Source organism: Lactuca virosa, chromosome 4 (assembly GCF_052849685.1).
Source record: "Lactuca virosa cultivar CGN04683 chromosome 4, Lactuca_virosa_CGN04683_v6, whole genome shotgun sequence".
NCBI lineage: Eukaryota > Viridiplantae > Streptophyta > Magnoliopsida > Asterales > Asteraceae > Lactuca > Lactuca virosa.
This window is the reverse complement of record NC_136429.1, coordinates 276,941,721-276,954,985: the sequence shown is the minus strand read 5'-3', so window position 1 is coordinate 276,954,985 and position 13,265 is coordinate 276,941,721.

Here is a 13,265-nt window from a genome sequence, read left to right as displayed (position 1 = left end):
CAACAAGAAGCGCATAGGCCAACTACAAAAGGCTGGAGTCTTGGAGTCATTTGACTTAAATTCGGATGATAGTTGCGAGTCTTGTTTGCTTGGAAAAATGACAAAGTCACCCTTCACTGGTACCTATGTTAGGGTGAAGGTTTGTTGGACCTCATACATACAGATGTGTGTGGACCCTTCAGAACCACCACGAGGGATGCTAACCGCTTCTATGTGACTTTTACTGATGATTACAGTAGATATGGATATGTCTACTTAATCAAGCATAAGTCAGAAACCTTTGAAAAGTTCAAAAAGTTTAAAAAAGAAGTGGAGAATCAGTTGGGCAGGAACATTAAGATGCTCCGATCTGATCGAGGAGGAGAGTATCTTAGCACAGAGTTCCTTGACTATCTTAAGGAATGTGGAATTGTTTCACAATTGACACCTCCCAAAACACCACAGCTTAATGGTATGGCTGAGAGGCGCAATCGAACCTTGTTAGACATGGTTCGTTCCATGATGAGTCGAGCTTCATTACTAATCTCATTCTGGGGGTATTCCTTAGAGACTGCCCCCAATATCCTTAATCTAGTCCCTACCAAGAAGGTTTCCAAAACACCTCACGAGATGTGGACTGGGAAAGTTCCCAGTTTAGACCACATAAAGATTTGGGGTTGCGAGGCTTTCGTGAGACGTGAGACTCAGGACAAGCTCGAACCTCGTAGTGAGCGGTGTATCTTCATCGGTTACCCACAAAATTCTTTTGGTTACCTCTTCTACAGACCCAGTGAGAATGTGGTCTTTGTGGCAAGGAAAGGGCTTTTGAGAGAGAGAGAGAGAGAGAGAGAGAGAGTTTATAAGACAAGGAAACAGTGGGAGGCAAATTGACCTTGAAGAACTTCAAGAGCCAAGCGGTGAAGGAACCTCAAACCCTAGCAGTCAACTTGAGGAGGAAACTCCTATTGATGAATCCGTACCACTGAGGCGTTCCATAAAAGTTAGGAATCCACCTGAGCATTACTATGGTTTTCATATTACTACGGAAGGTGATGCATTTATCAGTGACAGTACACTGGTAAATCTGGATGAACCTAACAGCTTTAAGGAAACCTTGGCAGGCCCTGAATCTGCCAAATGGAAAGAGGCCATGGATAGAGAGATTCAGTCCATGTATGACAATCAAGTTTGGAACTTGGTTGACAATGTACCGGGTCGTAAGATGGTCGGGTGCAAGTGGATCTTCAAGAAGAAGACCGACATGGATAGGAATGTACACACTTATAAAGCGCGACTAGTTGCGAAGGGCATTACTCAAACTTCGGGAGTTGACTCTGATGAGACCTTCTCACCAGTAGCGAAGATTAAGTCTATTAGGGTTTTGCTGGCCATAGCTGCATTTCATGATTATAAAATATGGAAAATGGATGTCAAAACCTATTGGGTCAAAAATATGGTTTGTACTTTACTTTTCTAGGAAAATGTATTTTTCTGTTTTGTAATATGTGTTTGCGGTTGTGTTTACGGCCGTGAACCTGTTCATGGTCCATGTGTCATGTATAGTGTTAGGTGGGTGAGGAGTTTACGATGTGAGGAGCTTAAGTGTGTGTATTCTAAGGTGTTCTAGTGAGAGAAGAGAGAGAGAAAGGTGCAAGTGTGTGAATCTTGTGTATTGTTCATCATTACAGTCTTGAATACATCATAGATTCATATTATTCCTCTTCTCCTTCTTCATATTTTGATCTAGCATCATCCAATTGATTGGGATTCCGCACCATCAGTCGGATCTGATTGATACACATGTAGATTGGGGACTTACAAGTGGTATCAGATCTTGGATTGTATCAATCAATTTTTGCAGATCTGGAGCGTATTTGATCTTATTTTTGAAGGATTTTTGCGTTTTTGGGTAGATCTTGGCAAAATAGGGGGTTTGTTCTTCGCGTTTTTCATAAAAACGAGTTTTTGATCGAGTTTTGGAGCAAAAAGTGGTGAAAAACGTTGTTTTTCACATCATCTGAAGCAGTGTTCACGGCCATTGAAGGGTTTACAGCCATTGATGGGTTTACGGCCGTAAACCCGTTTACGGCCCTGAGTCCGAAGAAGCGTTTGCGGCTAGGGTTTCTCGGACAGTTCACGGCCCAGCAGGAGTTCTCGGCCAACAGTGTGTTCGGTCTCTTCGCATTTGCGGCCTATACTTAAAAAAGGGGATTTTGGGGGTTGCAAGATTCGAACCCGAGTCCCCTGAATCCCCAACTATGCGCCTTACCAACTCATATATATTGCAAGATGTTTAACATCTCCCACTTTTGAATCATATAGCCTCGCAGCAGCAAATATTCAAAAGAAGTTGGGAGTGCAAGGTTTCGAACCCGGTTCACTCGATTCATCAGTCCAACGCCCTTTCCACTTGATCTAGCTTGCTAGATGGTTTTCTCCTCCCAAATTTAATTCAAAAGGACTCCTTTCTTGGTTCTTAATTTCGAGATATTGTCACTTTTAGCCCAAAATTCAAAATTTTTATTTTAAAATTCCATTTTCAACCCAAAATTTTAGTTTTTATTTTTTGAGTTTCTAAATTGACTTTTGACTTAAAATTTTGACTTTGACTTTCAAGTTTGACCTTTGACTTTAAAATTTGACTTTCCTGTTTAACTTTCAAATTTTCAAATTTAGTTTTTCGGTTTGACTTTTAAGTTTGAATTTTCAAGTTTGACTTTTAAGTTTGACTTTTTAAATTTGACTTTTACGGTTGACTTTTGAGTTTTTAGTCAAAGGGCATTTTTGGTAAACAATGAGTTCTTCAAAAACCAAAGTCAATGAACTTTCCTTGGAGAACTTACGTGAACACTATGAATTACTACGAAGAGAGAACGTGGAACCAAAATACGAAGGGTACCAACTTAGGAAAGGCCAGAAACCATTGAAATATCAATTAGAGGCCAAAACAAATAATTATAAGAAATTATAGGCAAAATACAGTGACAAGTGTGTTAATTATAGATATCTTAAGGAAGATTTTGATGTTGTGACTGCCGAACTTGATGCATTAAAAGCCAAATATAAAGATGTTGAATTCAACTTTAAGAAATTTGATGTGTCAAGTGAGGTAGTTGTGTCCATGATAGAAAAACAATTAACATTTAAAGATAATCAAAACAAGGGTCTAGGGTATCATGATGTTCCACCTCCTTTTAATGGTCACTACACTTTCACCCCTATGACTAAGGAAGAATTTGAAAATGAAGCACACCTTAAGTATGGCCAACCCCCTATTTCAGCTTCAGTTAAGACTGAACAATCGGGGCCAACTGAGGGTGTTGAGGTGAAGGATTCTAATGCTTCTACTTCTTGTGCAGGTAAAGTAGCAGAAGATGAGAACAAGGAGAACACTATTGAACAAACCAATGACTCCTTGAGCTCTGAATCTGTTGCTTTTAATTGTGTTACTCCTAACAAACCTGCTATTGAGAAATACAGGCCACCAATTCAAGCTAAACAGAGTGTCTGCTGCAAGTGTGCATGTGGGAACAACCAGGAACAAGGCAAGGACACGCCACCAGGGGCAGGAAGAAACAACTCCTATGTGAAGAAGCAAACTTGCTTTCACAGTGGAACACCTAGACACCTTGCTCGAAACTGTCCAAATCGCGCATACATTCCCTACTATGCACAAGGATGGCAGAACGCGCCAAGATGGAGATACTCCAAAAGAAACCCCTCGAGGCCACGTTGAAGCAATGGCGATTAGAATGCCATGAAGGGCAAGAATTCAAATCCCAAGGCCAAGAATCTATCTCCCAAGGTCAAGAAGGGAATGTCGGTCAAGAAGAAAAATTCAAAGTCATCTCGAAGACCGACTTCAAGTTCAAAATCAAGTGTCGGGACACCCATCGGATCGAACAACAAATGGGTTAAACGCAATTACAGATGGGTACCAAAGGTTCAATCTCCCAAATCACCTAATGCTTCTAACGTTTCTTCATCTTCTGTTTGTGATAAGCAGGACATGTCGTGGGAGAGGGTACCTTGTGTAGATGAAAAAGGTCAACCCAGTTTCAAAATGGACTGGGTTCCTAAGACCAACTGATCCTGCTCTGTGTCGGAGCAGCTATGGAGGCATATCATCAGACTTCGTTTTGTTGGTAGTGGCTGTTCCAGGCACATGATAGGAGGCATCTCTCAAGTGTACAACATTCAGAACTTTGTTTGAGAGTATGTGTCCTTTGCAGGAAGGGAAGAAAGGAAAGGATCACACATGGGGTTAGTGCTTAATGACATGAAGAATTTTCGAGTCTGTTCTGAGATTATGCGTGATGTTCTCAGTCCTTCTGGATGCAAATTCAATCGGTGACTTACGGTTTGAGTTTTCTTCTCGATACTCCTGAGTTTATCTTACACTGGTTCGTTTTTAAGACAATTTTTTATTTTCTTATAGTTTTTCGTTTGTAGGTATTATTTGGGAAGTGATATCAAGAAAGTGATAACGGGAAGTCTAAAACATGTGTAAGGGACTGAATCTGAATTTTCTAGACTATGTGTTCAATGTGATGGTAGGAACGAAGGATTTGACAGTATGGATTTAGATAGGATTGTTTGGACTGACCATACGACGCTCGGGTAGATTGAGCAGTGAGATAAACATGGGAACCCACGGGATACACTAAACTATTACGCATCTAGAACAGTGGTTCAACTTTTCCTTGATGTACAAACTTATGTCCTTAATTCTGGTTCTGATAGGGCAACTAGGGGGTTCTGAAAAAGTGGGTCAGTAGGAAATTATTTTCTTTCTTTCTATCTGTCAGTCATATGTTGCTTCCTCTGCGTGATTGGAAGAGATCCGACCTGGAATGCAACATATGCAACTTTATTTCTACGCACCTCCTTATCTATGAAATTCTTTCTATCTATTAGCCATATGATGTCCCCTCTGCGTGATCGGAAGATCCGACTTGGGACACAGCATATGCGCCCTACTATCTTTATAACCCTCTATCTCTGTTAGTCATATGTTGTCCCCTCTGCGTAATTGAAAGAGATCCGACCGGGGACACAACATATGCACCTATCTCTAAATCTAACTTCCTCCTTAATAATTGTCTATTCACCTAAAGTAAGGAGTTCTTTGGAAGTTCTTCATGACCATGGTATATCGGGAAGTGGGGAACATGTTCTAGTGTAACTAAAATTGAACCATTTAAGAGGTTGTTTGTAGATCTCGCTGCTTAATTTAAGTGGACAACAATACCCGTGATTGAGTGGACCACAATACCGACAATTGACTAGATCTATTCATGAAGGTGAAGGTACTGATAAACAAAGTTAAGACTGTCTCACAACTTTGATCCCAAATATTCTTGTTTTTGTTAAATTTGTTCATAGTTTTCCTCTATGCACAAATTTAGGGGGAGAATTATAAAAAAATTTTCAGAAAATTCAAAAATCAAACAAAAATCAGAAAATTAAAAATCCAAAAATAGTGTTATTTCTGTTTTATTTCTTTTTCAGAAAAATCAAAATTCCAAAAATATTGTGTGCTAAGTTTTCTTTTAGTTTTGTTTTGTATTGAAAAGTGAATTCAGATATAGATGAGACTCATGGAGACTGTATCGAGAATTTATGAGCCAAGGCTTCGTCCGTGATTATCGAAGAATTCTCATTCAAAGGAGCAAGAAATGAAGATTATTCTTTAAACATTCAATCCTTCAACCCCAGAAGCAAGGTGAAGCTGCACTTGAAGATCATGTGACAGATTGCATTGAAGCCTCCTCAATCAATTTGCTGCTATTCTTGTACTTGCTGAAGTGATCCAGAAGATTAGATCTCTTTATTGTTCTCTATGAAGATTCTTAAGCTGAAAGCGCCATCTTTTAAGAATCTTTTCAAGAAGCCTCCTCACCCAACGTGCGTTTAGAATCAAATTCTAAAGAAAAGCCCAACTGCTCAAGATGAAGTCATTCATTGAAGATTCATCAAGTTCATCTTGAAGTTGTGAAGAATTTGAAGATTAATGCTGAAGCCAAGCTCCCAATGAAAATTAACAAGAAAAGCCAGCTACCTTTTTAGGGGGAGCTTGTTTGGTCAATTAGAAAAGAAAGCTATAAACCAAGGGGGAGATTGTTGGGTCAAAAATATGATTTATACTTTACTTTTCTAGGAAAATGTATTTTTCTGTTTTGTAATATGTGTTTGCGGTTGTGTTTACGGTCGTGAACTGGTTCACGGCCCATGTGCCATATATAGTGTTAGGTGGGTGAGGAGTGTACGAAGTGAGGAGCTTAAGTGTGTGTATTCTAAGGTGTTCTAGTGAGAGAAGAGAGAGAGAAAGGTGCAAGTGTGTGAATCTTGTGTATTGTTCATCATTCCAATCTTGAATACATCATAGATTCATATTATTCCTCTTCTCCTTCTTCTTATTTTGATCTAGCATCATCCGCTTGATTGGGATTTCGCACCATCAGTCGGATCTGATTGATACAACTTTCCTTAATGGAAAGTTGGCTGAGGATGTTTACATGAGTCAGCCATAGGGTTTTGTCGATGCAAATCACCCTATTAGAGTGTGGAAACTTGAGAAATCCATCTATGGATTGAAACAAGAATCTCGCAGATGGAATCTTTATTTCGATGAGAAAGTCAAAGAGTTTGGATTTTCGAAGAGCGAAGATGAGTCATGTGTATATGTTAAGGCTAGTGGGAGCATAGTTAGCTTTTTGGTATTGTATGTGGATGACATACTACTCATATGAAATGACATCCCAACCCTGCAGGAAGTTAAGTCCTGGCTTGGGAAGTGTTTCGCTATGAAGGACCTTGGAGAAGCTGCCTATATCCTAGGGATAAGGATATTGAGAGACAAGAGAAAGAGACTAATTGGACTTAGTCAAAGTACCTACGTGGATAAGGTGCTGAAAAGGTTCAACATGCAGGATTCCAAGAAAGGTGACTTACCAATCCAGAGCAACGCCAAAATGAGTAAGACTCAGAGCCCGAGTACAGAGGTTGAGATAGCTGAGATGAGTCGAGTGTCGTATGCTTACGCTGTAGGCTCGATCATATATGTTATGACTTGTACTCGCCCTGATGTGGCGTTTTCTTTGAGCATGGTCAGCAGATATCAAGGGAATTTGGGCAAGGCTCACTGGACTGCGGTGAAGAATATTCTCAAGTACCTACGGAGGACTAGGGACTGGGTCCTTACCCTTGGTGGGAGTGTTGACATGAGAGTAGTGGGGTATAGTGATGCTGGTTTCCAGACTGATAGGGATAATTTCCGCTCTCAGTCGGGCTGGGTCTTTACCCTAAATGGAGGATCAATTACTTGGAAAAGTTCCAAACAGGAAACAATAGTTGATTCAACTTGCGAATCAAAGTACATAGCAGCAAGCGAGGCAGCAAAGGAGGCAATATGGCTAAAGAACTTCATTGGAGACCTTGGAGTTGTACCAGCTATTAAGGAGCCTATGGAGATTTTATGTGATAACGAGGGTGCAATTGCCTTAGCTAAGGAACCAAGGGATTACAACAGATCCAGGTACATCGACAGAAAATACCACTTCATTAGACATCGGATCAAAGTAGGACTCCTCGTGGTAAAGAGGGTATCATCGGATGAGAACCCAGCAGATCCCCTCACGAAGGGACTGTGTAGGGCTAAGCACTTTCAGCATGTGAGGCGCACCGGGATGAAGGATGATATTAGTTTTACAGATTAGATAGTTTTTCTGAAACTTGTAAAATGTAATTGATATTTGATGATTAAATAAAAGTTGTTGTTTATTTATAAGTAAAGTGTTGCTATCTTGTGTCAATTGTTTACTATTGTTTCAATTTTGCATGTTTTGACTACCAGGATAATTACTTTATTCAAACTCTCTGATGAGAATAAAGTTCTCTTAGATCGATAGATTCAAACAGATATCAATGAATTAATAACAAATAACAGGAAACAAAGAACACCACGATGAATCAAACGAATGTCGAATGATTAATATGCTCCAGCTCAGAAGAACTCAATACGAATTGCTACTGTAGAGGTGTGCTAAGGTTACATTACTTGTTCAAGAAGATTAACCAAAAGCGTAACAAATCTGATGCATGCATGCACCATAAATACTAAACCCTACACAAAACAAATGGTTGGACAGGCCCAAACCGTGTATACAATGGACCGAACTTAACAAAGCCCAATGGCGCAACACATATACCCAACACTCTCCACAGTCAGTCATATGTTGGAAGTAGGTATGAATCAAGACTGTCATGAATTGGGTTTGTAGATGTCTAAGGTGTTAGACATAGAAAAAGTTGCTACAACATTCATGAGTGCTCATAAGTTTTGAGTATTGGAATTAACCCACTCTCACTTGTATCACTTCATGAAATTTATCTCTAGTGGTCGTGAGACGGTAATATCATATAAGTCTTCAAACCTAGAGATATGAGTTGTTGATTATGAGTTGGTTGTGCATTGATTGTACGAAAACGCATCGGTAACTCGATGTTATAAAACGTGCTTTTGTGTATGATTCAATAAGTAGTTAGTACAAGCATATGAGTCGAAGTTTATCTGTTCCGTTTAGTCCTTGGAGAATTAAAAGCGATATCTGGGCCCCTCGATGAATTTGTTTTGACTGATGTGTCGGGCCCGGTCAGAACCAAATTGATGTGTTCAGCTTAGTTCTATGTCAAACAAATCGAAAATCGGGAAACAAACTGCTAGACAATAAGTATGACATTGTTCCATGTATTTGTCCCGCTGATATCTAGAACAGAGGAATATATGATCACTTATCTTAAATGGCGCATCATCATCTTAGTTCCCCGAGACTTTGAAAGAGCTACGATTGCTAGTCGGTTCCTAAAGTCATACTTGCAACTATAGTTATTAGACTTATCCAAGTGGGAGACTATTGGATATGGTGTCTAAGTCCATAACTATATTTGGTATGTACTTGGCCCTGCTTGGCATGGTCCATTTGGGTTGCATGACATCTCAACAATTGGATAGACAAAATGATAAAAGGACACTTATGATTTTTTAATATATTATAAGTTCTAATATATTAACATGAAATCATATTATTTAATTAGTATTGTTCAAGAATTAATTTGGAATTAATTTTGTGATCAAAAGAGACTAATTAAATATATGAGGATTGATTATGTAAATCTTTCACTCTTATATAGTGGGCTTATGGTTCATGATTCACTAGATTGGGCTAGGACCCATTGGGTGCTCTATGGATGCTCCATGGAGGTTAAAACCCATGGATCATGGGGGAAATGAAAAGTCATGCACATTAGGGTTTACATGGTGTAACCCTACATGTGACACACTATAAAAGGAACCTCATAGTAAGCAAAATCGGCCACTAAGACAAGAACAAGAGGGCTAGCCGATTTTTGAGTAAAAGTGTTCTTCTCTCAAGTTATTCCAAGAGTTATGGTGTTGTGTGAAGCATTAGAAGCATCAGATTTGGGGTGCTAGGCTCACAAGGTCTTAAGGAATCCAAGCAACTACAAAGGTATGTCATTCTACTATTTTTTTATATTACAAGTACCCAATGCCATGCTAGTTAGGAGGAGAACCTTGGAAAATCAAATTTGCATGTATATTAGAGAAAACATAGATCCAAGGTTTCTAGGGTTGCATGTACACCATAGGAGTGTTAGAATGCTCAAAACCCAACACCTAATACTATAACTAATAGCTCAGACGAAAAGAAAATTGGAAGTATACATGGTGGGAGAACACCAAGCTTGCTAAACCTTCATAAGTAACAAAACAAGTAAGTAATTTGTAACAGTTTTAAAGCATCAAACATTATTTTTGGTAATGTATTTAGTTCATAGTTGTATGGACTGCTGAGACTAGCATGTGTACCTGTCATGTTGTTGTTGCTTTAGAATATAAAACATAATTGTATCTCCAGGTGCACCATCTTCTCGAAATCTATTATTAATCTCTTATTGATCATTGGTTGTATCGCTGTAATGAACATGCACAATATGCTCCATTGTTTTGTCACCACTTAATTAAGAAGAATACATGTTCCTTATTTAGTTAAAAAAAAACAGAATCCTAGTAGCATCTTGTATTTAATTGAAGATACTCATGATTTCAACATCTAATAGCTACCCCTCTGAAAATTTAGATTATGTTCACCATGTACAGAGTAACAATTCAAAGCTTCAACATTTCCAACCTAAGCAAATCGAATTTTACGTATGTAAGAATATGGTAAAACCTAAGAACCTTCATGTCAAAGAGAAACAACTAGCTACCTATAGAAGCATGTAATCAGTAAGACAACCATAACATCAGATGTATATATTTGAAAAAAAATATCAATATAAAAATATATAATTAGTGGCTATTGAGATGCCTCATGGGTGACTTGCTTTTCATCATAATTCTACAGTATGAAAAGCACCTCTCCTGGATTTAGCCACCAGACTTGTGCTTCTTCCGGTATATATATGATATCATACCCTAAGATGCAAACAAAAAACAAATTTAGAACTTCTTCGTCAATATATAAGGTAATCCATGGTTCTAAAAACTAACTAGAACATTATTATTGACAACATGATGGAGGCATTGCATGGTCTCTCTCATCCAAACTTTTTACATTACAGTACTTTCAAATAAATGGTGTAAAATAGTTTACAAATAACAATGAGTGTATATCTCCAGAGTTGTTTAAAACTTAACATGGAGGTCTTATATCTAACAAGTAAGTTAAACAAGTAATATAATCTGGTTAAGAACACATAATCTACATACCTATCAACCTAATTTCAAATAAGTGGCCAAACAGAAAATAAAAAATCAACATCTAGACCCTGTATACAATAATCCAACAAGTAATGAACATATACATTATACTATAACACAAATCCAACAAGTAATTAGGTCAATCAACTTAGGGTTTACATTAAAGGCTTTGCATTAGTCCATGGACAAACAAAATAAGCTCCATTAGAGAATCTACAATGATAGATATACATATTAGTAATGGTTTTCAAAGATTTGGTTGAATCCCAAATATAGAAAATTGGATTCTAATGAACCAAAAGTATCTGAGTAGCAAATAAAACTAATGCCTTAAGTATAAATCAAAACCCTCCTCAACTAATTCTCATGGGAAATAGGTCGAACATCTGGTGTGCCCCTGATCAATCAACCACAAAAAACATACCACAAGAAAGGAAGAAAACCTAACTTGAAATGAAAATAATACATCATTTAAAACCCATCTCCTTTCTCGATACCATCGTCATCCCACCAAATTATTTATAAATTCTAAGAAAGAGAATTAGCAGGAATAGGACTTGTGTCGTACTTGTAAAAGCTTTAGTTGAAGGGTTTTTTTATATATATACAAATTTCTACCCAGATATCCAAGTTGTAACTTAAGTGTAATCCATGAACCAAAAAATAAGACATAGAGATGGCTGATTCATATCAGTCGTTGTAATTGTTGTTCGGTGTCGTTCCAATGATGGCACGCATTGCCGGCGTGAAGCCTATGCAGGTTTGATGTGTGTATGTGGTACCACTCTAAAATGGTGCTAACATGTCCAATGTGGTGTTGCGACGTTAGTTGAATTATTGTAGGATAAAGAGGCTGGGTCCAAAGCCGCATTTACCCAAACAATCTAGGACTTGACAACACTATTGGATGGATTGATGGTGAACACCCGATAAAATCCAACACTATAACCACACTCTTTCTCTCATTCGATTCATTTTCATCAATCCCTAATGCTTTATCTAACTCTAGGCTACTTTCTCTTGAAAGTGTGTACTTATAAGGAACCAAATTTATCCTATCTTGTACAACATTCACTACAACATATACGGAAATGGTGTAGTATGCCACTTTATCTGGGGTTGAAACCGGAGCATTGATGAACACGATCGGGGAATTTCAATGATGGAATATTGAGAGTTGGAGGCGATGGAAATGAAGGTAGAGGCATGGTTTTCCTACTTGCTACTAAGGAGGGAGGACATGCACTTACCTAAAAAATTATGAAACGACGACTAATTTTAGGATACAAAAAAAGGCGTGAAGCAAATCCTTCAAGTTTTATAAGAGATGACATTTTTTAAGACATCCACTTTTGCGTGTCATAAATCTAGTGTGTGTTATAGTTCTCATGTCATTAAATTCTTTTATTCTTGTAATGATATTTTTTTTTTTGGAAAAAACTCCATAAAAGTCCTTATTGCAAGATCTATATTCCCAAAAGTAATTATAGAATGATATTTACTAATAACATATGATCATATACAATGACACCTTATAGAAAGTTACTACTTATTGATTATTTATTAAAGTAATGTGATTATTAATAAATATAGTCAATATTTGTATTTAAAATGGGGAATTATTGTTTTATGAAAATAGTAATAAAAGAGAGTATGACAAGTTATTTATATCATATGGTATGATTAAATAAGTAGTGTACGATATTTTGGACTAATAGAAGTCCACTAGGATATGTCGCGCACATTTAAATAATAAGAAGTGTATGACACTTCTACTATTTCTCTCTATTAAGAACCGTACACCCCATAACGAGTATGGGTGGATTGCATGTTTTGATCATCTCTTACACCACATGCTGCCTATAAGTCTTGCCTTTCATTTAATGAAATTATGGGCTTGTTCTTATGTGTGCAACTATATAAAGAAAAGTTAGACCAAAAACTAGGCTAGTTTTTCTTCTTCTTTTGGCCTCAAAACTGAGAGCTCCCATGCTCCTCCCCTCTCATCCTTCTGGCATTGTGTAGAATTAAGTGCTTAAGTTGCTTCTACTTTAATGTTTATTTAGTATAAGTTCTTTATAACTTAAAAAAGTACTTATAATACAAGTGTCGACTAGCATCTTTTGGGGGTTTACTCTTGCTTGGTGGATACATATGGAGAGCTTCTACTTTAGAGTCTTTCTCATCTTCATCAACTACCAACTACCCGAGAGGAATTAAAGTCTTCAAAGGTTGTAGTTCTTTTTTGACATCATAATCGATTTAGTTTATATATATATATATATATATATATATATATATATATATATATATATATATATATATATATATATATATTATTCAATTAAGTTCCAAAAACTATCGATTGTTGTCATTTTGACTATTTTACCAAGTCAATAGGTCATCCCACTTTGAAAGTATACACTTTGGACCACATTTCAAATTTTGTTACAAATTTGGTCCAAAATTTACACTCTTGGCCCATATTTCAAAATTTTGTTAC